Source organism: Coturnix japonica, chromosome 10 (genome assembly GCF_054131305.1).
Source record: "Coturnix japonica strain WE chromosome 10, WE-NBRP24, whole genome shotgun sequence".
Classification (NCBI taxonomy): domain Eukaryota; kingdom Metazoa; phylum Chordata; class Aves; order Galliformes; family Phasianidae; genus Coturnix; species Coturnix japonica.
The window spans coordinates 6,599,959-6,621,120 of record NC_140672.1 but is presented as its reverse complement, the minus strand read 5'-3'; positions in this window follow the sequence as shown (position 1 = coordinate 6,621,120).

Here is a 21,162-nt window from a genome sequence, read left to right as displayed (position 1 = left end):
ACACTGACTCCTCTCTGCCCTGCGTAGGACGTCTCCTCACGGCTTGTGGGTGCCCCATTTCCCAGTCTCACATACCTGGTCCACCGATAGATGGTTCTTGTCTGCTCCTGCAGTGATCAGATGAGGGAGGGGAGTCCTTCCGAGAAATCTCGGGGCACTCCAAAGGTGTTCCCCTTCTCAGCCGGTCCTGCAGCCAAGCAGAGGAGGTCCCACCTGGGGTGCCAAATTGACTTGCAGAATCAAACTCCATAACCATGAAGTAGTTACAAAGCAGGTATGTTTAATGAGTGATGCGCACACACCCTGGTGCAAGGGGGATAGCTCCTCCAGACTTGCACACCGTCAGGAGAAAGCATGCAACAGATTTAGGCTGAACTAATACATCATCAATAGTTTGCAGGAATTGGGATACATATTCATTACATTCCTGAGACCCCATTAGCATGCAGTCCCTCCCCCCTTGCGCATGCATAGTGAGTTGTGGGGGTTGTTGTGGGATGAAGGCTCATCATCTTCCTCGCTGTAAACTTTCAACCCTTCAAGGAGGCGCACCCCCCAAACTGGTTCCAGCTTGCACTGTGGACATCTAATCACCACACTGTTCTCGGGCTGTTCCACCCTTATCTTCATGGCCTTCATCCCCTTCTTTTCTCAAACTTAGCTTCTGCAATTCCCCCTCTCTCTGTTCCCCCTTAACATAAACTATCTGTAACTACCCTTTGCCTTAGTGAGGCCCCCTTTCCCTTTCTGTAGCAAAGTGTTCTCTTTTCAACTACTATGGGGTCCTTTTTCACTATTCACTGACACTTCATGATGGATGGGCAAGGAAGATGAGGAAAGGCTGCTGCCCTTTGTGAGAGTGCACTGAGCTCTGCCTGGGGATGGCAGAGGAGCCAGATGAGAACTGAAGAAAAGATTTCTAAGAGGAGAGCAGCATATTCTGTTCCTTGCTTCCTGATTAGGAAGAACAAGAGGAGGGGGACAGGCAGGAATCTGAGTTACAGCTCAGATGGAATTGTTTTCTTCAGACTGCCTGCACTGTTTTGGTTCTAGAAGAAAATCATTGATAACACTCTGATGTTTTCAGTTGCTGCTAAGCAGTGTTGTACAGAGCCATGGCCATGGTCAGTAAAGGGCACATGGAGCTGGGAGGGAACAGAGTGAGGACAGCTGACTGAAAGTGGCCAAAGGGACGTTCTCTATCACCTGACAGCAAGCAGAAATTGTATTGAAAGCGGTGGGAGTTCATCTCAGTCTCTTCACTGCCCAGGGCCCAGCTGAGCATCAGTCTGGTGGTGCTGAGCAAGTGCTTGTGCATCAGTTATTACATATTATTCCATATCAATGGATATATAGTGATAACTATTACTCCTCTCCTTTTATCTCTCTTAGTAAACTGCTTTGTTACAACCCAGAAGTTGTATTTTTTTTTCCCAGTTCTCATCCCCATCCCACTGGGAATTGGGCAGTGCACAAAGCACTGTGTGCTGCTGAGCCACATGTTGGGTTCAACAACCACTGTCATTTTGGTGCCTGATGTGAGACTCCAAGGGTAGAGATAGCAGCACATCTATCCAGAGCGAGTTAACACAGGGCTTCGTGGGAGTTGGAGAACTGCTGGCCATGATGCTGATTGTTTCCTTATTTCTGGAGCTTGTTTAGCCTTCATATGATGCAGCACTGCAGAGCTCCTTGCTTGCTGCTTGTTTTCCTTGCTGCATTATTTGTCAACTCAGGATTTTGGATTAGGGTATTTATTTTGCTATACTGTTTGAACTTGGTTTGTATCACGATAAAATTGGCAGTTGACAAAGTGAAGTTTTGTGCACATTCAGCTCTTTGATCATCTTTGTGTTTTGGAAGTAATATTGTTGATATGATTAGAAATTACATATTTTACATTGTCTTCTCTGGGAGCCCAGGGGTATTCAAGGTGTGACTGTTGAGGGAAATGGTTTAGTGGGAGCTATTGGTAATAGATGAACAGTTGGACTGGATGATCTTTTAGGCCTTTTCCAACACTGGTGATTCTATGAATCTAGGATTGAGGTTAAACAATTATTCAGGAATATCACTGATTGATCTGCCCCAAGGTGAGAAGGCTCTGCATGGCAGGGGGTGTGGGACAGTCTGGGCAGCTGCCTGGAGCAGTGGGCACCCCCAGGGCTTAGGAACTTCATCTCTGGGCAACTGCAAAATCCTGAGAAACTGGTAGAATATTGGGGGCAGGTCTGCTGTGGCTCTGGTAGCTCCCAAGAAACACACATGACTGCAGTGTGCCAGATCCAGAGAGCTGGAAATGCTGACAGTGCTGCAGCCTCTGCAGCTCCTGGCACAGACCCTGCAGCAGCTCCAAGGTTTTGCCACATGTCCTGCGTTTGCTCCATGCTCTGGACAGATCCCGCTGTCACTCCACCCCTCATAATGAGCTCTGCAGTCACTCCTGCTACAGGTCCTGTAGCTGTTCCAAGTATTTTTATAAGAAAATGAAACAAATGCTTCCCCAGGGAGGTGCACTGTGCCAGGAGGTACAGCCCTGTGGTCACTCCAACCCCTCCAATGAGCCCAGTGGCTGCTCCAACTTCTGTCACAGGTCCTGCGGTGATTTCAGCTCTGGCAATGAGCTCTGCAATTGCTCCAACTCCTGCAATAGGAAAACAGCCTCTCCAGTTCCTACAGTGAACCTTGGGGCTGTTAAAAACCCTGCAACAGGTCCTGGACTTGCAAACAGATATGCATATAAACTTCTATCATCTATGTATGATATGTATATGTATTAGTACATGCACATATGTTAGCCACTGCCTATATTGTATATATGTGAAAATATACTATATATATATGTATATATGCATTTATCATATTTATAATCGTTTTCTTTTTATCTTGACCTTAGACCACAGATTCTAATCCTCAGCACTGCCTTGAGTCCCTTACAGATCTCCTTGGGACTTCTGAAATTATCCCTGCCAGTCAGTGAAATGCACCAGAATATCTTGAAGTCTTCTAAGGGAGCAGCTCCTGAGGTACATTCCTTAAACCAGATTGGGAAGAGGCCTCCAGTTCTCTGGACCTGCTCCGAAGGGGCCCTCTTGTTATGGCAGTGACAGCAAGGAGACCAGCACTGACGCAGTCGTTCATATTGCTGGCTACTGACTGCTGTCCCGGAGTGCTGCTGTAGAGACAACAGGACTGTTGTGAGACACACAAGACCTTCAGCCTGCACAAATGAGAGGACTTGAGAGCACTGTGGCAGTGTAAAGAGATCAGAAATGAAAACGTTGAGATGCTGTCTGTGGCTGCACCTCCCCAAATCCAGACAAAGTAGGAAGAAAGAAAAGCTAAGCAGATGTCTTTTTTGAAACCTTTTTAGGTATCTTATAACGTATTCAGGGAATCTGGTTACATGTTTATGTCAGCTCCTAAAGTGACAAAATGAAAATAGGTAGGAAAGAATTTAAATTCATTTTTATTTGTAAGTTCAATGACATTATTTTCTTTTGCACATTCCTATATCTCACATAATCAAACAACCAAAGATACATAAAACATGAAGAACCACCACTGGGAATCCTATGAGGAAGTTGTGCATTTTATGGAAGCTGGAATAGTGTGTATTGCAACACCTTCCTTAGAGCGTGCTTGATCTCCCTGTTCCTCATGCTGTAGATAACAGGGTTCAGGGTTGGAGGAACCACTGCATACAGAAGTGCCACTGTCAGATCCAGGAGTGGGGAGGAAATGGAGCGGGGCTTCAGGTGGGCAAAAGCAGCAGTGCTGAGAAAGAGGGAGAACACAGCCAGGTGAGGGAGGCACGTGGAGAAGGCTTTGCGCCGTCCCTGCTCAGAGGGCATCCTCAGCACAGCCACGAAGATCTGCACATAGGACACCACTATGAAAACAAAGCAGCCAAAGGCTAAACTGGAACAAAAAAAGAGAAAGACAACTTCCCTGAGGTAGGAGGCTGAGCAGGAGAGCTTGAGGATCTGGGGGATTTCACAGAAAAACTGGTTGACAACATTGCCTTGGCAGAGAGGCAGTGAAAACGTACTGGCAGTGTGCAGCAGGGAATAGAGAACCCCAGTGCCCCAGGCAGCTGCTGCCATGGTGGCACAAGCTCTGCTGTCCATCAAGGTCCCGTAGTGCAGGGGCTTGCAGATGGCAATGTAGCGGTCATAGGACATGATTGTGAGAAGGGAATACTCTGCTGACATGAAGAGGAGAAGGAAAAAGAGCTGTGCAGCACATCCTGTGTAGGAGATGGCCCTGGTGTCCCAGAGGGCGTTGGCCATGGCTTTGGGGAGAGTGGTGGAGATGCAGCCCAGGTCGAGGAGGGCCAGGTTGAGGAGGAAGAAGTACATGGGGGTGTGCAGGCGGCGGTCGCAGGCTACGGCTGTGCTGATGAGGCCGTTGCCCAGGAGGGCAGCCAGGTAGATGCCCAGGAAGAGCCAGAAGTGCAGGAGCTGCAGCTGCCGCGTGTCTGCCAACGGCAGCAGGAGGAACTCGCTGATGGAGCTGCTGTTGGGCATCTGCTGTTGTTGGGCATGGAGTCCTGCTCAGAGTGCAGAAGATAATGACAAGTCCAGACCATTCTCAGAGACACTCCTCCTGCTATACTATGAAATGTTTTTATTCTCTTACAACTGTGTACATTTAGCACCATTACTTGCATTTAATTTCATGTATTTCAGCATTCCTTAAGCAGAAGCAGCATATGGAGCTCTAACCTTCCTCTTATTTTCTTATCCCTTCTCCCTGGATATTTTCATCTGTTTCATGTCTCATATCTTTACCCCAAGTGCTCTTAGAGCCCTTTACCCCAGCTTCTGTGGCATTCAGTTTCAGTTAGAAAATGCTGCCTGTTTGTAGGATAAGTGAATTATTCATGCCTACAGAAAATGATGATAATTCCATCCTTCGAGAAAGGGGAGACTGAAAGCACATCATGTGTGAGTGTTCACAAAACAAGCAATTGATTGATGAAAAATTCTCAGAACTCTTATTGCCCCTTTTAGATTTCTGACTCCAAAACTTTTTGCCTCAGAACAGGAAATGGAAACCCCCTGCCTTGGCTCTCCTCTTGCAAAGTGCCCTCAGAAACATTCAGTTGTGCAGTGGAGCTGTGATCCCCTGCCCCAGGCAGCAGCTGTGGCAGCACAAGCCCTGCTGGGGGGCTCCTTCCCCCCACCCGTCTCCCCGCAGCGCCCTGGGCAGCTCCCCGGGCAGGCTGAGTGCTGAGCCTGGCAGGCGGCAGAGTCCCATACCCGGCACACAGCCCCTGGGGCACAGCAGGGACCCTGCTCTGCAGGACAGCCCTGGGCACCCGTCTCAGCTGGAGCAGAAAGCTTTTTCCACAGTAAAGAAACATGCAGTGCCTGCAGTCAGATCTCCTATGGGATGTCCCAGTTATAGTTACCCCTTAATTAAAAGCAGCTCATGGTCAGCTGTGAGACTTACCTTGTCATGGTCTGTGAGCAATGCTCCTGCAGTGAGCTCACAGCCCGCTCACACTGCACACTTCCTGCAAGCAATCTTCAATTTCTCTCCTCTCCTTCTGTCACCTGCAGGCCGTGCTGTGCACAAGAGCTGCTCCTGGGCACATCTGTCTCTCTGCAGCCCTGCACACTTTTATGAGCTCCCTGTGTCCCAGGAGCCTGGACAAGCAAGCAGCAGATGATGTCATTTTTATCCTTCCCACTCTTGTCCCCTGACACATCCCCGGGTCTTCATGGCCAACAGCTCCTGAAAGACAACAGCATCATGACAGTGCTTTGAAATTCGCTCAATTAACCACCACATGTCCAGTGGTCAGTGACTGATTGGAGACATATAGCGAGTACTAATAGAGTTTGTCTGATGAAGCACAAAGGGCAACCAGACAAGGACAAGGAGGTTTGGACTTTCCCTGTGCAGGACAGTGATCCAGCTGAGGCAGTGCAGGAGTCTCATCCCTTGACAGAAATCCTGGAGCTGAAATGGGATTCAGCTCCCACAGAACCACAGGAGCTGGGATTCCTCTGGTTCAGTTCAGAAGTGCACAAGGAGTTGCCTGCATGTGAGCTCCTGCTCTGAGTCCTTGGTTCTTCAGCGGGGAGGCAGTTGCTCACACACAGACACTGGGTGATGCCCAAGGTGCCTGGGCTGCTCCTGATGTGTGCCAGTGCTTGTAAACCGTGTGGGAAGTCCCTGAGATAGACAGCTCCTTCCTGGGCTTCAGCTGAGGGCCAGAGAGGGGATAGCACCGGCTGTCTGGTGAATTCACATGCAGCTGCAAGTGCAGCACAGGGCCTTCAGGAAAGCCATGACCATGGTGTGTCCGTGCTGCTACGTCACCTCCGAGACACAAAATCGGTCTAATGTTTGTGTGCCACCTTCTGCACACTGATACCATAGATGAGCTATCCAGTCAGGCTATGTCCAGTGATGCTTTTCAATGAGGATGTTTACTTCTGTGGTTTTGCACTAATGCAAACACCAACACACAAGAAGCTAGAAATCTTGATAGAGCTGCAGGCCTGAGCTCCTGTTTGGACCATGGGGACACAGTTTAATGGTTTCCACAACTGCACTGTAGAACAAGGGGGATACCGAGTCTTTAGGATGGATGGGCGAGGAGATAAAGAAGGGTGACTGCCCTCTGTGAGAGTGCACTGAGCTCTGCCTGGGGATGGAAGAGCAGACAGGTCAGAACTAATGGAAATGGCCAACAGTGGAGACCATCAGTGTCTTTTCCTGTCTTCCTGATCAGGGAGAGTAAATGGAAGGTGCCCTCTGCAGACAGATGGGAATCTGATGTTGTCTGTCCCTTGTCCCATTTGGTGGCCTTTGTCACTCCATTATCTGTGGCAGGGACAGCACAGCAGGGCATGTGCCATCCAGCAGATCCATGGAGAGCACAGATGGCAGCTTCTTGACCAAGCAGTGGAGGAACCAAAGAGGAGAGGTGCTCTGCTGGATCTCATACTCTCCAGCATGGAAGGACTTGTGGGAACTGTGAAGGTCAAAGGGGCATCAGGCCATGTGCAAGATGCAAATGTATCTCTTTTTATTTATTTATTTATTTTGAGGCTGTAAGCTTAATAGTTGATCATAAATGTCAATAAAACTGAAACAAATAATTGAAGACAAAGATGGAAATCAATGAAAATGTGTTAACCCTTCTCAACATGAAAAATTCTCATGAGTCTTGTTCCATTATAAGTTGTAAATACGAATCTTTGAGGTGATTTGATGTCTTTTTTTTTCTTTTACTGAAACTACAATGTTTTCCAGAACTGTGTTCACTGGACACAAATGCCTTCAGGTTCAGACACACAGACAGCGGTGCCAGTGCCAATGCCCTATGACTATAGCCCGGTGCCCGGCATTACTCTTCCCTGCTGCCTATTTGATGTCCCTCATCCTCCAGGTGTCTCCAGCTCTCCTAAATAAATGGCCGTCGTTAAGGGCATGTTTTCAGCAGGCCATTTAGACACATGCTCCTGCCACAGCCTGTCAGATTTCCCCACCCCTTGCTCTTTGTTCAGTCAGATACCTCCCAATTATCTGATTTCTGACTTTTAGGGGGATGACTCAAATTTGCTCCATCTCGCCAAAGTCTGATCGACTGTGTTGTCAACTCCTTCACCGTGATTCTATCTATCCCTTCCTATCTTTGTTTTTCTCTTTCTTTTTCTTTTTCTGTGTCGTTTTCTTCTCCATTTCTTTCCTTTTCCTTTTCTTCTTCTCTTTCCATATACTTTATTTTTCTTTTTCCTTTTCCTTTTTCTATTTCTCTTCTTTTTTTTCCTTTTTCTCTTTCTGTTTATTTTCATGCTTTAAAAAAGCATGTATTCTGAAATCCGTTCATTAATGTCAGTAAAAGTGATAAAAAGAGTTGAACACAAAGATAGAAATCAATAACAAGGGTGTTAACCCATTTCAAAGTGTGAAATACTCACGAGTCCTGTTCAGTTTTAAGTTGATTTCTCCCAACTCCCTGGACGATTTATCCCAGGGAGATTACTGGAATTTGCTCCATCCCCTAAAGTCTGTTGTCAAATCCTTCACTGTGATTCTGTCTATCCCATCCTATCTGTGTCTAACTCATTTCTTGTGCAAATACTCCCTATGAAACATAAACCTCAATAGAAGCAGCTTGGACATGGCATGCAGTTGATCACTGTTTTACTGTTCATTCAATTGCATCACCTTTCCTTCTGTTTGTTGGCCATAAATAAAGATAATTCTTTCTTTTTCTGTGTGCAACTGGTTCTCTGTGGAAAGCCATTGGGAGTTGGTACAAAGGAGGTTTAACACTGAGCGGGTGACTGCAGAGGAGAAGAGTGATGTGAGGAAAAGTGATGCAAGTCCCATGGGGCCAATGTGAGTAGAAGCGAGGTGGGGAGGTTGAGGAGGAACTTTGTCCACACAGAAACAGAATAGAACTCACTGGGGGCATCCTGGATTGACATCAGTAGCAGAGTGCTTCTTTTACTTCCTGTATAAAACAAACTATAAATAAATAGACAATAAATGCATTTTGGATTCTTGCTCTTTAAGCTGTCTCCATTTTGCTGAACAAGTTCTGAAAACTTGAAGAAGAGAACAGGAAGGCACAAGGCACAAGAGGCTCTTTAGGTTATAATGGACGCCAGGGATGGTGCTGCATCCATCAACCTCCAGTGCAGAGAGAAGTTTGAACAAAGTGCTCAGCAAGACAAAGTCAGAAGCAACAGTGAAGTTTCTTGGAGTATTAATGGGCCCACTGAGGGTCATTAGCAAGCAAGCTTCCCAAGGCACTAGTTAGAGCAGATAATTGGAAGCCATTACTCCAGTGAGGCAAAGGCACTGGCATGGTGGCTCTGATGCTAAGAAAATCCTCCTTTGTCTTAAGAAGCAAACAGGACAAGCCCTGATTCCCAGACCCTTGGCAGGGAGATCCTGTCTCTCATGTTGTCTTAGGGCCCTTCCTGGGGCAGTGGGATGGAGGTCTGTATGATGTTTAATGAAAGACATGGGGACAGAAGATCCCAGGCTCTGCATTGGGTGCAAGGACGGTGTGAGGTTCATGTCCCATATGGGCCCTGTGTCTCATCACAGGATGTGGGTTGTGAGTAGGGCCCAGTCTGAACAAGCAATCAGTTCCAATGAAACTCTGAACATCAGATCTCTCAGTTCCAGTGCCCTCCTGTGCACACCCTCCCATAGTTTGATGTTTTCTATGTTCTGAATTGCCCAGTAGTGCACCCAGTGCTCCAGGTGAAGCTGTAGCAATGCAGAGCAAAGAGGGACAATCCTTTCCCTTACCCAGCTGTCAGTAAATTGCTTGATGCGCTCGTGGGGACCGTTGGCCTTCCTGGATGCCTGGGCACACTGCTGATTCACTTAAAATTTTATGTTGAGCAGGACCCCCAATCCTTTTCAGTCAGACCACTCTCATGTGTCCAATATACAGACAGTGTTTATGTCCAGTGTTGCCCCTACCCAGGTGCACAATCAGGCACTTGCTCTTGTTATGCGTTATGCACTTGGTGCTTAGTACCAACTGGTACCCACTTCTCTGACTTGTCCACATCTCTCTGCAAGTCCTCTCCACCCTAAGTGGAGGCAACAGCACCTCCTCATCTGGTCTCATCAGCAAACTTGCTCAGAACATCTTCTAGTCCTGCATTCAAGTCATCTGCATAAACATTAAAGGAAAGTGGCCCCAAAATGGAACCCTGGGGAACTCTGGAAGTGACCATCTACCAGCCCAATGGAACCCACTGACTATAATCCTTTGAGACAGAACTACTGGCCAACTGCTCACCCACCACTGCTGGTGAACCTGAAAGGCAAAATGTCAGCGTGCTGGGACAAACAGACAAACACCAATATAGTTACATATAGCTGCGTCAATTTATTGCCCGAAAAGCCATGATTTTAAAGGAGACAGACAAGGGTGTCCAAAAATCACACACGCTAATTGGAGGAAAGCTACTGCAATAACAACCCTATAACCCCCCTTCAAAGCCACGAGCCATTCATTCTTTTCCTAGAGATGTCCTTTGTTCTCATGCTGTTTATCCTGCTCCGCAGCTGCTGCTCTGTGAACTCCTTATCTCAATCCATGTCTGCTGCTCTGTAAAATTCTTCTTGTATTACAACACACCACGTTCTGTTTCTGTCTAGCTGTATGCAGGAATTTCTGTCCAGAAGGGTGCTGGAGAAATAGTATCAAAAGCTCTACTGAAATCCTCAAGGATTACATCAACTGCCTTCCCTTGTTCAGCTCAATGGATAAAGGTGTCATAAAAAGACCTGAAATTAAATAGGGCCTTCCACTCGGGATATTGTGTTGTCTGTGACTAATGACAGAATTGTCCTTCAGCTGTTTTTCCATAATTCCCACCATCATTTTCTCCGTAATTTTACCAAGCACTGTAGTGAGACTGACAGGTCCATAGTTGCCCGTGTCATCTTTCTTGCTCTTCCTTACACTGAGATAACATTTGTGAGCTCCCTGTCAACTGGTATGACCCTAGATTTATTAGATGCCATTGAAATGTGAGCCCAGAGCATACTAAAGTGTAATCAGTGCAAGAACGTAGATGTGCCATAGCTTTGCAATGCCTTGAAATGCAGACTATGCCAAAGATGGAGCAGAGAGAAAGATCTGCCTCTTCTGTTCTGAGCTCATCCTTTCGGTAAGCTGAATATCACTATGTACTCCATGGGGACAGGTGCAAAAGACACACTGGGTGCCCTAAGAACGAGGCTGTGCTGGCATTTAGGATGGCCAAGAATACCTCCATTCTGGCCCTCAGCTGATGCTCCAGAAGGAGGTGTCTATCTCATAGATTTTCCATCACAGTTTACAAGCACTAGCACAAAACTAGGGTCACCCAAGGCACCTTGGGCATCACTGAGAGTCTGTGTACGAGCAGTTGTTGAATAAAGACCAGGGATTCAGATGAGGGACTCACACACAGACACCTCACTGTGCACATCTGAACTCAGCTAGGTGAACTCCCAGCTCCCGTGGTTTTATTGAGGAACTGATCCCAATTCAGCCCCAGGGTTTCCATCTGAGGATGAGATGCCTAATGCTAGAATAAGGATTGGATGGTCTGATGATAACAGGACAAATGGAAATGGATTTAAATTAAAAAGGGGAGACATAGGTTAGATGTGAGGAACCTATATTTTTACACAGCAACACTGGAAAATGTTCCCCTTAGAGGCTGAGCATGATGATGGATGGGATCCTGGTTTTACTCTGGGTTTACCCTCACATCAATCCAGGTTTCTACTCATACTTTTCTCTAGGTGAACTCTCACTTTACTCAGGGTTTTACTCACAATTTACCATCAGGGTGTGTGATCGGGAGATGGGCTGGTGGAGTGACTTGCTGGCATCCCCGAGGGAAGGCTGCCAGGCAGATACCCCCAGAAAAGTGGTTGACTCCCTGCCCTGTCACAGTCGGACAGACATGACTGATGAGGAGGGTTGGAAGAGAGTCCCAACTCAACATCACAGGAGCCCCCCCATGCCTGCCTAGCCCTCGACCCCTGCTCCCTCTAAGCAACAGGTTTGACACTCTGAAATCTGAAGGAGATAAGAATAGGGAGGCAATGGAGGATCTGCCTAGGAGGGAGCCTAATGCAAGGCAGTCACTACCAAGCCTTGTAACTTCCTCTGCCATGAAAGAAAGAAGGGTGGCCGTGGTGGGTAACTCCCTTCTCAGAGGAATAGAGGGCCCCATTTGCAGACTGGACCCCAGTTGTCAGTAAGTCTGCTGCCTTCTTGGTTTCAGGTCAGGGACATAACGAGGAAACTCCCCATGCTGGTTAGGTCCACTGATTTTTTTCCACTACTCATAGTTTAGGTGGGCAGTGATGAAATTTCTTAGATAAGACTACAAACTATGAAAAGAGATTTCAGGAATTTAGGCCATTTAGTTCACAGAGTGGAAGATCAAGTGATATTTTGTTCTGTACCTTCAGGGGCAGTGAGGGACACGGAGCAGGCCTGGAAAGCAAAGCAATGAACAATTGTCTCAGAGGTTGGTACTGAGCCAGAAACTTTGAGTTCTTTGATCACAGGGCAGTTTACATGGCCCCTGGTCTGTTATCCATGAATGGAACCCAACTGTCTCAAAGGGGGAAACAAATCCTAGCACAGAAGGTAGCGGGGCTTATCGAAAGAACTTTAAACTAGCTACGATGGGGGAGGGGACAAAACAGAGCTCACCGGAGATGAGCCTAGGGGAATGCTGCTTGAGTTGGGAGAGAGGCAGATGCCTCAGCTGAAGTGTGTCTACACCAACACAAGGAGCTTGGTCAACAAGCAGGAGGAGCTGGAAGCAACTGTGCATCTGACAAACCATAACCTAGTTGCTATTACTGACCCATGGTGGGACCACTGCCATGACTGGAGTGCTGTGATGGATGGTTACAAGCTCTTCAGAAGGGATAGATGAGGAAGGAAGGGTGGTGGTGTGGCCCTTTATATTAAATAGAGTTTTGATGTTGAAGAACGTGGGCTTCAGAACCATCGAGATGAGTGCATATTTGTAAGGATCAGGGGAAAAGTCTGTAAGTGTGACATCTTGCTAAAGGTCTCTTATAGACTGCCTAATCAAGACGAATTGATGGGTGAGGCATTCTATGAGCAGCTTACTGAAGTCACACGATCGCCAGCATTCATTCTCTTGGGAGACTTCAACTTCCCTGATATATGCTGGGAATATAATAAAGAGCAGAGGAATCAGTCCAAGAGGTTTCTAGATTGTATGGAAGTCAGCTTCCTTACTCAGCTGGTATGAAGTCCTACCAGGGGTGGTTCCTTGCTAGACCTGCTCTTCACTAACAGTGAAGGACTGGTAGGAGTTGAGAAGGTTGGGGACTTACTTGGGCAGAGTGGCCATGAAATGGTAGAATTCTCTATTCTTGGAGATGTCAGAAGGGTGACTCGCAAAACTACTATCCTGAACTTCTAGAGGGCGGACTTTGACCTGTTCAGGACACTTGTAGCACAGGTCCCTTGGGAGTCGCTCCTTATGGGTAAAGGGGTCCAGGAAGCCTGGACACTCCTCAAGATGGAAATCTTAAAGGCACGAGATCAGGCTGTCCCTGAATGCCATAAGGTGAGCCATAGGGGGAGAAGACCAGTGCAGATGAACTGGGAAAAACTATTGAGACTCAGGAAGAAAAAGAGAATCTACGCCCTCTGGAAGAAGGGACAGGATATTTGGGGAGATTACAAGGAAGTTGCTAAGGTATGAAGGGAGGAAGTTAGGAAGGCACATTACTTCCCTGTCCCTTAATCCATGCCCAGAGCTCCTCAGCCATGTCACTGCCAACTGTAAGCTCCATGCAGAGTTCAAGTGGGACACAGAGGGCACAGCCTTCTGCTGGGTGGATACAAGTGTTGGTGGAACCGATGGGACAAAGCCCTCCCACCATGCCCTCCTGGGAAAATGGCCACCCCAAGAATGGCAGTCTGCCTCCTCCATGACCCCATCTGAAATGCTCCTGCACTGATTGATTAAAGGGCTTTAAACTAGGTCCAAATGGGGAAGGGTGGGGAATTGGATGTGACAGAGAAGGGCTGAGGGATGTTGTTGCTGCTGGAGATTGAATGGAAAGCCTCTGAGTTGTTCTATAGGATTGTGTGAGGATTCCTCAGAGAAAGTCTTGTTGCCAATACCCCGTCCTAAATCTTATTGTGAACCCTCTGGGGGTAACCCCAACCTGCTGCTGCCCTAAAGTGCCTGTAGACCAGTGCGGGTAGCATGGGAAATAAACGGGACAAATCAAGAGAAAACCACAGAGCTTTTCCTTTCATGCAGGCTGCTGCTTCTGAGCAAGGCCCTGAACATCAGTACCACAGTGTAGATGCAAGACCCAGACAGGCTAAATCAAATCATGCTTCTGGAAGGGGATGCTTTCTGAAGAATCCTTACACTAATGAGAGGACCACAAACATTCACTCAGCTAACTCCAAATCTCTGTGCCTTTGCAGGCCTAGGGTCTTGTTTGTCTCACAGAGACATGGTGGGATGGTTCCCACCTCTGAACTGTAGCAAAGTAGGTACAGACTCTTCATTACGATTAGGCAATGAAGATGAAGAAAGGCTGCTGCCATCTGTGAGAGTGCACTGAGCTCTGCCTGGGGATGGCAGAGGAGCCACCTGAATACTGATGGAAAGGTTTCAAAAAGAAGAGCAGCAGATTCTGTTCCTTGCTTCCTGATCAGGAAGAACAAGAGGAGGGGGACAGGCAGGAATCTGAGTTACAGCTCAGATGGAATTTTTTTTCTTCAGACTGCCTGCTATGATGCAGTGTTTTGGTTCTAGGAGAAAACCATTGATAACACTCTGATGTTTACAGCTGCTGCTAAGCAGTGTTGTACAGAGCCAAGGCCATGGTCAGTGGAGGGCACATGGAGCTGGGAGGGAACAGAGTGAGGACAGCTGACTGAAAGTGGCCAAAGGGACGTTCTCTATCACCTGACAGCAAGCAGAAATTGTATTGAAAGCGGTGGGAGTTCATCTCAGTCTCTTCACTGCCCAGGGCCCAGCTGAGCATCAGTCTGGTGGTGCTGAGCAAGTGCTTGTGCATCAGTTGTTACATACAATTCCATATCAACAGATATATAGTGATAACTATTACTCCTCTCCTTTTATCTCTCTTAGTAAACTGCTTTGTTACAACCCAGAAGTTGTTCTCTTTTTCCCAGTTCTCATCCCCATCCCACTGGGAATTGGGCAGTGCACAAAGCACTGTGTGCTGCTGAGCCACATGTTGGGTTCAACAACCACTGTCATTTTGGTGCCTGATGTGAGACTCCAAGGGTTGAGATAACAGCACATCTGTCCAGAGTGAGATAACTCAGGGCTTTGTGGGAGCTGGAGAAGTGCAGGCCATGGTGCTGATATGTGTGGATGTGCTCCCTATGTGTGGAGCTTGTTGAGTCTTCTCATGAAGCTTCACTGCACAGCTCCTTACTTGGTGCTTGGATGCTGCATTAGGGTATTTATTTTGCTATGCTGTTTGACCTCAGTTTGTACCACGATAAAATTGGCAGCTGACAAAGTGAAGTTTTGTGCACATTCAGCTCTGCGGTCATCTTTGGGTTTTGGAAGTAATATTGCTGGTATGATTAGGAATTACACAATTACATTGTCGCCTCTGTGAGTCCGGGGGTGTACTGGATATTGTGTTGAGGGACATGGTTTACTGGGAGCTATTGGTAATAGGTGAACGGTTGGACTGGATGATCTTTTAGGCCTTTTCCAGCCTTGGTGATTCTATGATTCTAGGACTGAGGTTAAACAATTATTCAGGAATATCAGTGAGAGATCTGCCCCAAGGTGAGAAGGCTCTGCATGGCAGAGGGTGTGGGACGGTCTGTGCAGCTGCCTGGAGTGGTGGGCACCCCCAGGGCTTTGGAACTTCATCTCCGAGCAACTGCAGGATCCTGAGAAACTGGTAGAATATTGGGGGCAGGTCTGCTGTGGCACTGGTAACCCCCAAGAGGCACAAATGACTGCAGTGTGCCAGATCCAGAGAGCTGGAAATGCTGACAGTGCTGCAGCCTCTGCAGCTCCTGGCACAGACCATGCAGCAGCTCCCAGGTTTTGCTACACGTCCTGCAGTTGCTCCAAGCTCTGGGACAGATCCTACTGTCACTCCACCCCTCATAATGAGCTCTGCAGTCACTCCTGCTATAGGTCCTGTAGCTGTTCCAAGTATGGTAATAAGAAAATGCAACAAATTCCTCCCAAGGGAGGTGCACTGTGCCAGGAGGTTCAGCCCTGCGGTGGCTCCAACCCCTCCAATGAGCCCAGTGGCTGCTCCAACATAGTCACAGGTCCTGTGGTGGTTCCAGCTCTGGCAATGAACTCTGAGGTCACTTCAACTCCTGCAACAGCCCAACAGCCACTTCAGCTCCTACAGTGAACCCTGTGGCTGTTAAAACCCCTGCAACTAGTCCTGGACTTGCAAACAGATGCGCACAGGGATTAGTTCATATATGTTTGCAACTGCATATGTTGTATATGTGTGAAAATACACTAAATATATTATATATGTATAAATACATTTGTCATAATTATTATCCTTTTCTTTTTCTCTTTGTCTCAACACATAAACCTTAAACCACAGCACTGCCCCGAGATGCTTACGGATCTCCTTGGGACTATTCATTCTGATCTGGTCACACACTGAAGAGCACCTGAAGATCTCGAGGTTTTCTCAGGGAGCAGCTCCTGAGGTATATTCCTTACACCAGCTTTGGAAGAGGCCTCCCTCCAGTTCTCTGGTCCAGATCTAAAGGGGCCCTCTTGTTATGGCAGTGCCAGCAAGGAGACCAGCTCTGACAGACCTGTTCATATTGCCGGCTACTGACTGCAGCCCCAGAGTGCTGCTGTAGAGACAACAGGACTGTCATGAGACACACAAGACCTTCAGGACTGCACAAATGAGAGGACTTGAGAGCACTGTGGTGGTGTAAAGAGATCAGAAATGAAAAGAGCACGTTGAGCTGCTATCTGTGGCTGTACCTCCCCAAATCCAGACAAAGTAGGAAGGAAGAAAAGCTAAGTAAAAGTTTATTTTGAAACATTTTTAGGTATCTTTTAAAGTATTTGGGGAATCTGGATACATGTTTACATGAGCTCTTGGAGTGAAAAAATGGAAATTAGTTTGGAAAGAGTTGTAATACAATTTTATTTTTAAGTTCAATAATATATATATAGTTTTTTTGCACGTTGCTATATCTCACATAATCAAACAATCAAAGATGCATAAAACATAAAGAACCATCATTGGGAATCCTATGATGAAGCTGTACATTTTATGGAAGCTGGAATAGTGCATATTGCAAGATCTTCCTGAGAGCCTGCTTGATCTCCCTGTTCCTCATGCTGTAGATAATAGGGTTCAGTGTTGGAGGAACCACTGTGTACAGAAGTGCCACTGTCAGATCCAGGAGTGGGGAGGAGATGGACGGGGGCTTCAGGTTGGCAAAAATGCCAGTGATGACAAATAGGGAGACCACGGTCAGGTGAGGGAGGCACGTGGAGAAGGCTTTGTGCCGTCCCTGCTCAGAGGGCATCCTCAGCACAGCCATGAAGATCTGCACATAGGACAACACTATGAAAACAAAGCAACCAAAGAATAAATTGGCACTAAAAATGAGAAACACAACTTCCCTAAGGTAGGAGTCTGAGCAGGAAAGCTTGAGGATCTGGGGGATTTCACAGAAAAACTGGTTGACAACATTGCCTTGGCAGAGAGGCAGTGAAAACGTACTGGCAGTGTGCAGCAGGGAATAGAGAACCCCAGTGCCCCAGGCAGCTGCTGCCATGGTGGCACAAGCTCTGCTGTCCATCAAGGTCCCGTAGTGCAGGGGCTTGCAGATGGCAACGTAGCGGTCATAGGACATGATGGTGAGAAGGGAATACTCTGCTGAGATGAAGAAGGTAAAGAAAAAGAGCTGTGCAGCACATCCTGTGTAGGAGATGGCCCTGGTGTCCCAGAGGGCGTTGGCCATGGCTTTGGGGAGAGTGGTGGAGATGCAGCCCAGGTCGAGGAGGGCCAGGTTGAGGAGGAAGAAGTACATGGGGGTGTGCAGGCGGCGGTCGCAGGCTACGGCTGTGCTGATGAGGCCGTTGCCCAGGAGGGCAGCCAGGTAGATGCCCAGGAAGAGCCAGAAGTGCAGGAGCTGCAGCTGCCGCGTGTCTGCCAACGGCAGCAGGAGGAACTCGCTGATGGAGCTGCTGTTGGGCATCTGCTGATCCTGGGCTTGGAGTCCTGTTCAGAGTGCAGAAGATAATGACAAGTCCAGACCATTCTCAGACACACTCCTCCTGCTATACTATGAAATGTTTTTATTCTCTTACAACAGTGTACATTTAGCACCATTACTTGCATTCAATTTCATGTATTTCAACATTCCTTAAGCAGAAGCAGCGTATGGTGCTCTGACCTCCCTCTTATTTTCTTATCCCTTCTCCATGGATATTTTCATCTGTTTCAAGTCTCATATCTTTACCCCAAGTGCTCTTAGAGCCCCCTACCCGAGCTTCTATGGCATTCAGTTTCAGTTAGAAAATGCTGCCTCTTAGTAGGATAAGTGAATTATTCATGCCTACAGAAAATGAAGATAATTCCGTCCTTTGAGAAAGGGGAGACTGAAAGCACATCATGTGTGACTGTTCACAAAACAAGCAATTGATTGACGAAAAATTCTCAGAACTCTTATTGTCCCTTTTAGATTTCTGACTCCAATTCTCTTTGCCTCAGAACAGGAAATGGAAATCCTCTGCCTTGGCTCTCCTCTTGCAAAGTGCCCTCAGAAACAATCCGTTGTGCAGTGGAGCTGTGATCCCCTGCCCCAGGCACCAGCTGTGGCAGCACAAGCCCTGCTGGGGGGCTCCTTCCCCCCACACGTCTCCCCTGGGCAGCTCCCCGGGCAGGCTGAGTGCTGAGCCTGGCAGGCGGCAGAGTCCCATACCCGGCACACAGCCCCTGGGGCACAGCAGGGACCCTGCTCTGCAGGACAGCCCTGGGCACACACCTGCAGCCCCGGCTGCACAGCCTGCAGCCGTGCTGGGACATGCAGCCCTCAGGGCTGTGCTCAGACGCTGCAGCACAGAATCCCTCAGGTGGAGCAGAAGGCTTTTAACACAGTAAAGAAACATGCAGTGCCTGCAGCCAGATCTGCTACGGGATGTCCCCGATTTGGTGATCCCTCCAGGAAAATCAGCTGCATTGCCTACTGCAAGACACTTACCATTCTGTTGATCTGTTATCAGTGCTCCTGCAGTCCGTTCACAGCTGGTTCACACTGTACTAACACTGTAAGCTCTCTCTCCCTTTCTTCTATCCTCATGTGAATTGCTGCTCAAGCCCCAGCCCTGCTGTGCTGCGCACAAGAGCTGCTCCTGGGCACAGCATTCTCTCTACAACACTTCCCACTTTTATGAGCTGTGTCCCAGAAGCCCAGCCCAGATCAGTAACAGATGATGTCATTTTTTATCCTTCCCACTCATCTCCCCTGTGGTGTCCCGGGGTCCTCACGGCCAACAGCACCTGAAAGACAACAGCATCATGACAGTACATTAAAATCTGTTGAATTAAACACCAGATTTCAAGTGGTCAGTAACTAATTCCAGACATGTTCTGAGTCATCCCAGAGAGTGTTTGCTCAAAGAGGGCACTCATACAAGGACGGGATATCATAGAATAATAGAATCACCAAAGTTAGAAAAGACCTAAATGATCATCCAGTATGGCTGGTCACCTATCAGCCCCCACTAAACCATGTCCCTCAACACAACATCCAATCATTCCTTGAACGCCTCCATGGTCACTGAATCCACCACCCCCCTGGGCAGTCCATTCCAGGTCCCAAAGTTCAGGACGTGACATTTGGTCTTGGTGAACCTCATCCCATTGGCTTCAGCCCAGCTCTCCAGCCTGTCCAGATCCCTCAGTAGGGCCTTGCTAACTTCAGGCACATCCACACTCCCAGCCAATTTGGTGTAGTTTGCAAATCTACATAGGATGCACTCAATGCCCTTATGCAGGTCATCAGTAAAGATACTGAAGAGGACAGGCCCCAGCACAGACCCCTTGGGAATACCAGGTAGACACACAGTTGGGCGTCCAGGCAGGTCTTGAATATCTCCAGAGAAGGAGACTCCCCAACCCCTTGGGCAGCCTATTCCAGGGCTCTGTCACCCTCACTCTAAAGATGTTCTTGCACACATTTGTGCAGAACTTCCTATGCTCCAGTTTCTGTTCCATTTCCCCTTGTCTTGTCTCCACACACTGCTGAAAAAAGCCTGGTCTCTCCACTTTGAACCCACACCTCAGATATGAGCACTGACATGAGAGCAACCCCCTGCACCTTTCCCCTGCAAGCAGAGCATAGCAGAGCAGACACACAGTCCCCATGTATCACGCAGTGTTATTCTGCTTACCAACAGAAGAGGCCAGTCTTTCTCTATGCTCCATCTGTGGCATACTCCAGAGTTCAAGGCACTGCAAAGCTATGGCACATCTATGTTCTTGCAATGATGACACCTTAGTATGCTCTGGGCTCTCATTTCAATTGCATCTAATTAAGTCTAGGGTCATACCAGTTGACAGGAATCTGGCAAATGTTGTCTCATTGTAAGGAAGAGCAAGAAAGATGACAGGGGCAATTATGGACCTGTCAGTCTCACTCCAGAACCTGATAAAATTATGGAGAAAGTGATGGTGGGAGTTATGGAAAAACAGCTGAAGGACAATTCTGTCATTGGTTGCAGCCAACGCAAGTTCCCAAGGGGAAGGTCCTGTTTAACTTCAGGTCCCTTTATGACACAGTTGTCCATTTAGTTGTACCAGGGAAGCCAGATGATGTTATCCTTGAGGATTACAGTAGAGCCTTTGATACTGTTTCTCACAACAACCTTCTGGGCAGAATGTCCTGCATACGGCTAGACAGAAACAAAATGTGGTGGGTGAGCAGTTGGCCAATAGGTCAGGCTCAAAGGATTATAGTCAATGGGTTCCATCAGCCTGGTAGACGGTCACTATCAGGGTTCCCCAGGGCTCCATTATAGGGCCACTTCTCTTCCATGTTTTTGTGGATGACTTGCATGCAGGACTAGAAGATGTTCTCAGCAAGTTTGCTGATGAGCCCAGATGAGGATGTGCTGTTACCTCCACTGAGTGGGGACAAAACTTGCAAAGAGATGTTGACAAGTCAGAGAAGTGGGTACCAGTTGGTACTAAGCACCAAGTGCATAAAGCATAACAAGTGCCTGATTGTACACCTGGGTATGAGCAACACTGGACATAAACACTGACTGGATATGGGACACTGGAGAGTGGTCTGAATGAGAAGGATTTGGGGTCCTGCTCAACATCAATTTGGAAGTGAGTCAGCAGTGTGCCCAGTCAGCCAGGATAGCCAATGGTCCCCTGGAGTGCGTAAAGCAATTTCTTGCAAGCTGGGTAAGGGAAAGGATTGTCCCTCTCTGCTCTGCTCTGCGCTGCTGCAGCTTCACATGGAGCACTGGGTGCACTTCTGGGCAAAGCGGAACATAGAAAACATCAAACTATGGGAGGGTTTGCACAGGAGGGCACTGGAACTGAGAGATCTGATGTTCAGAGTTTCATTGGAACTGATTGCTTCTTCAG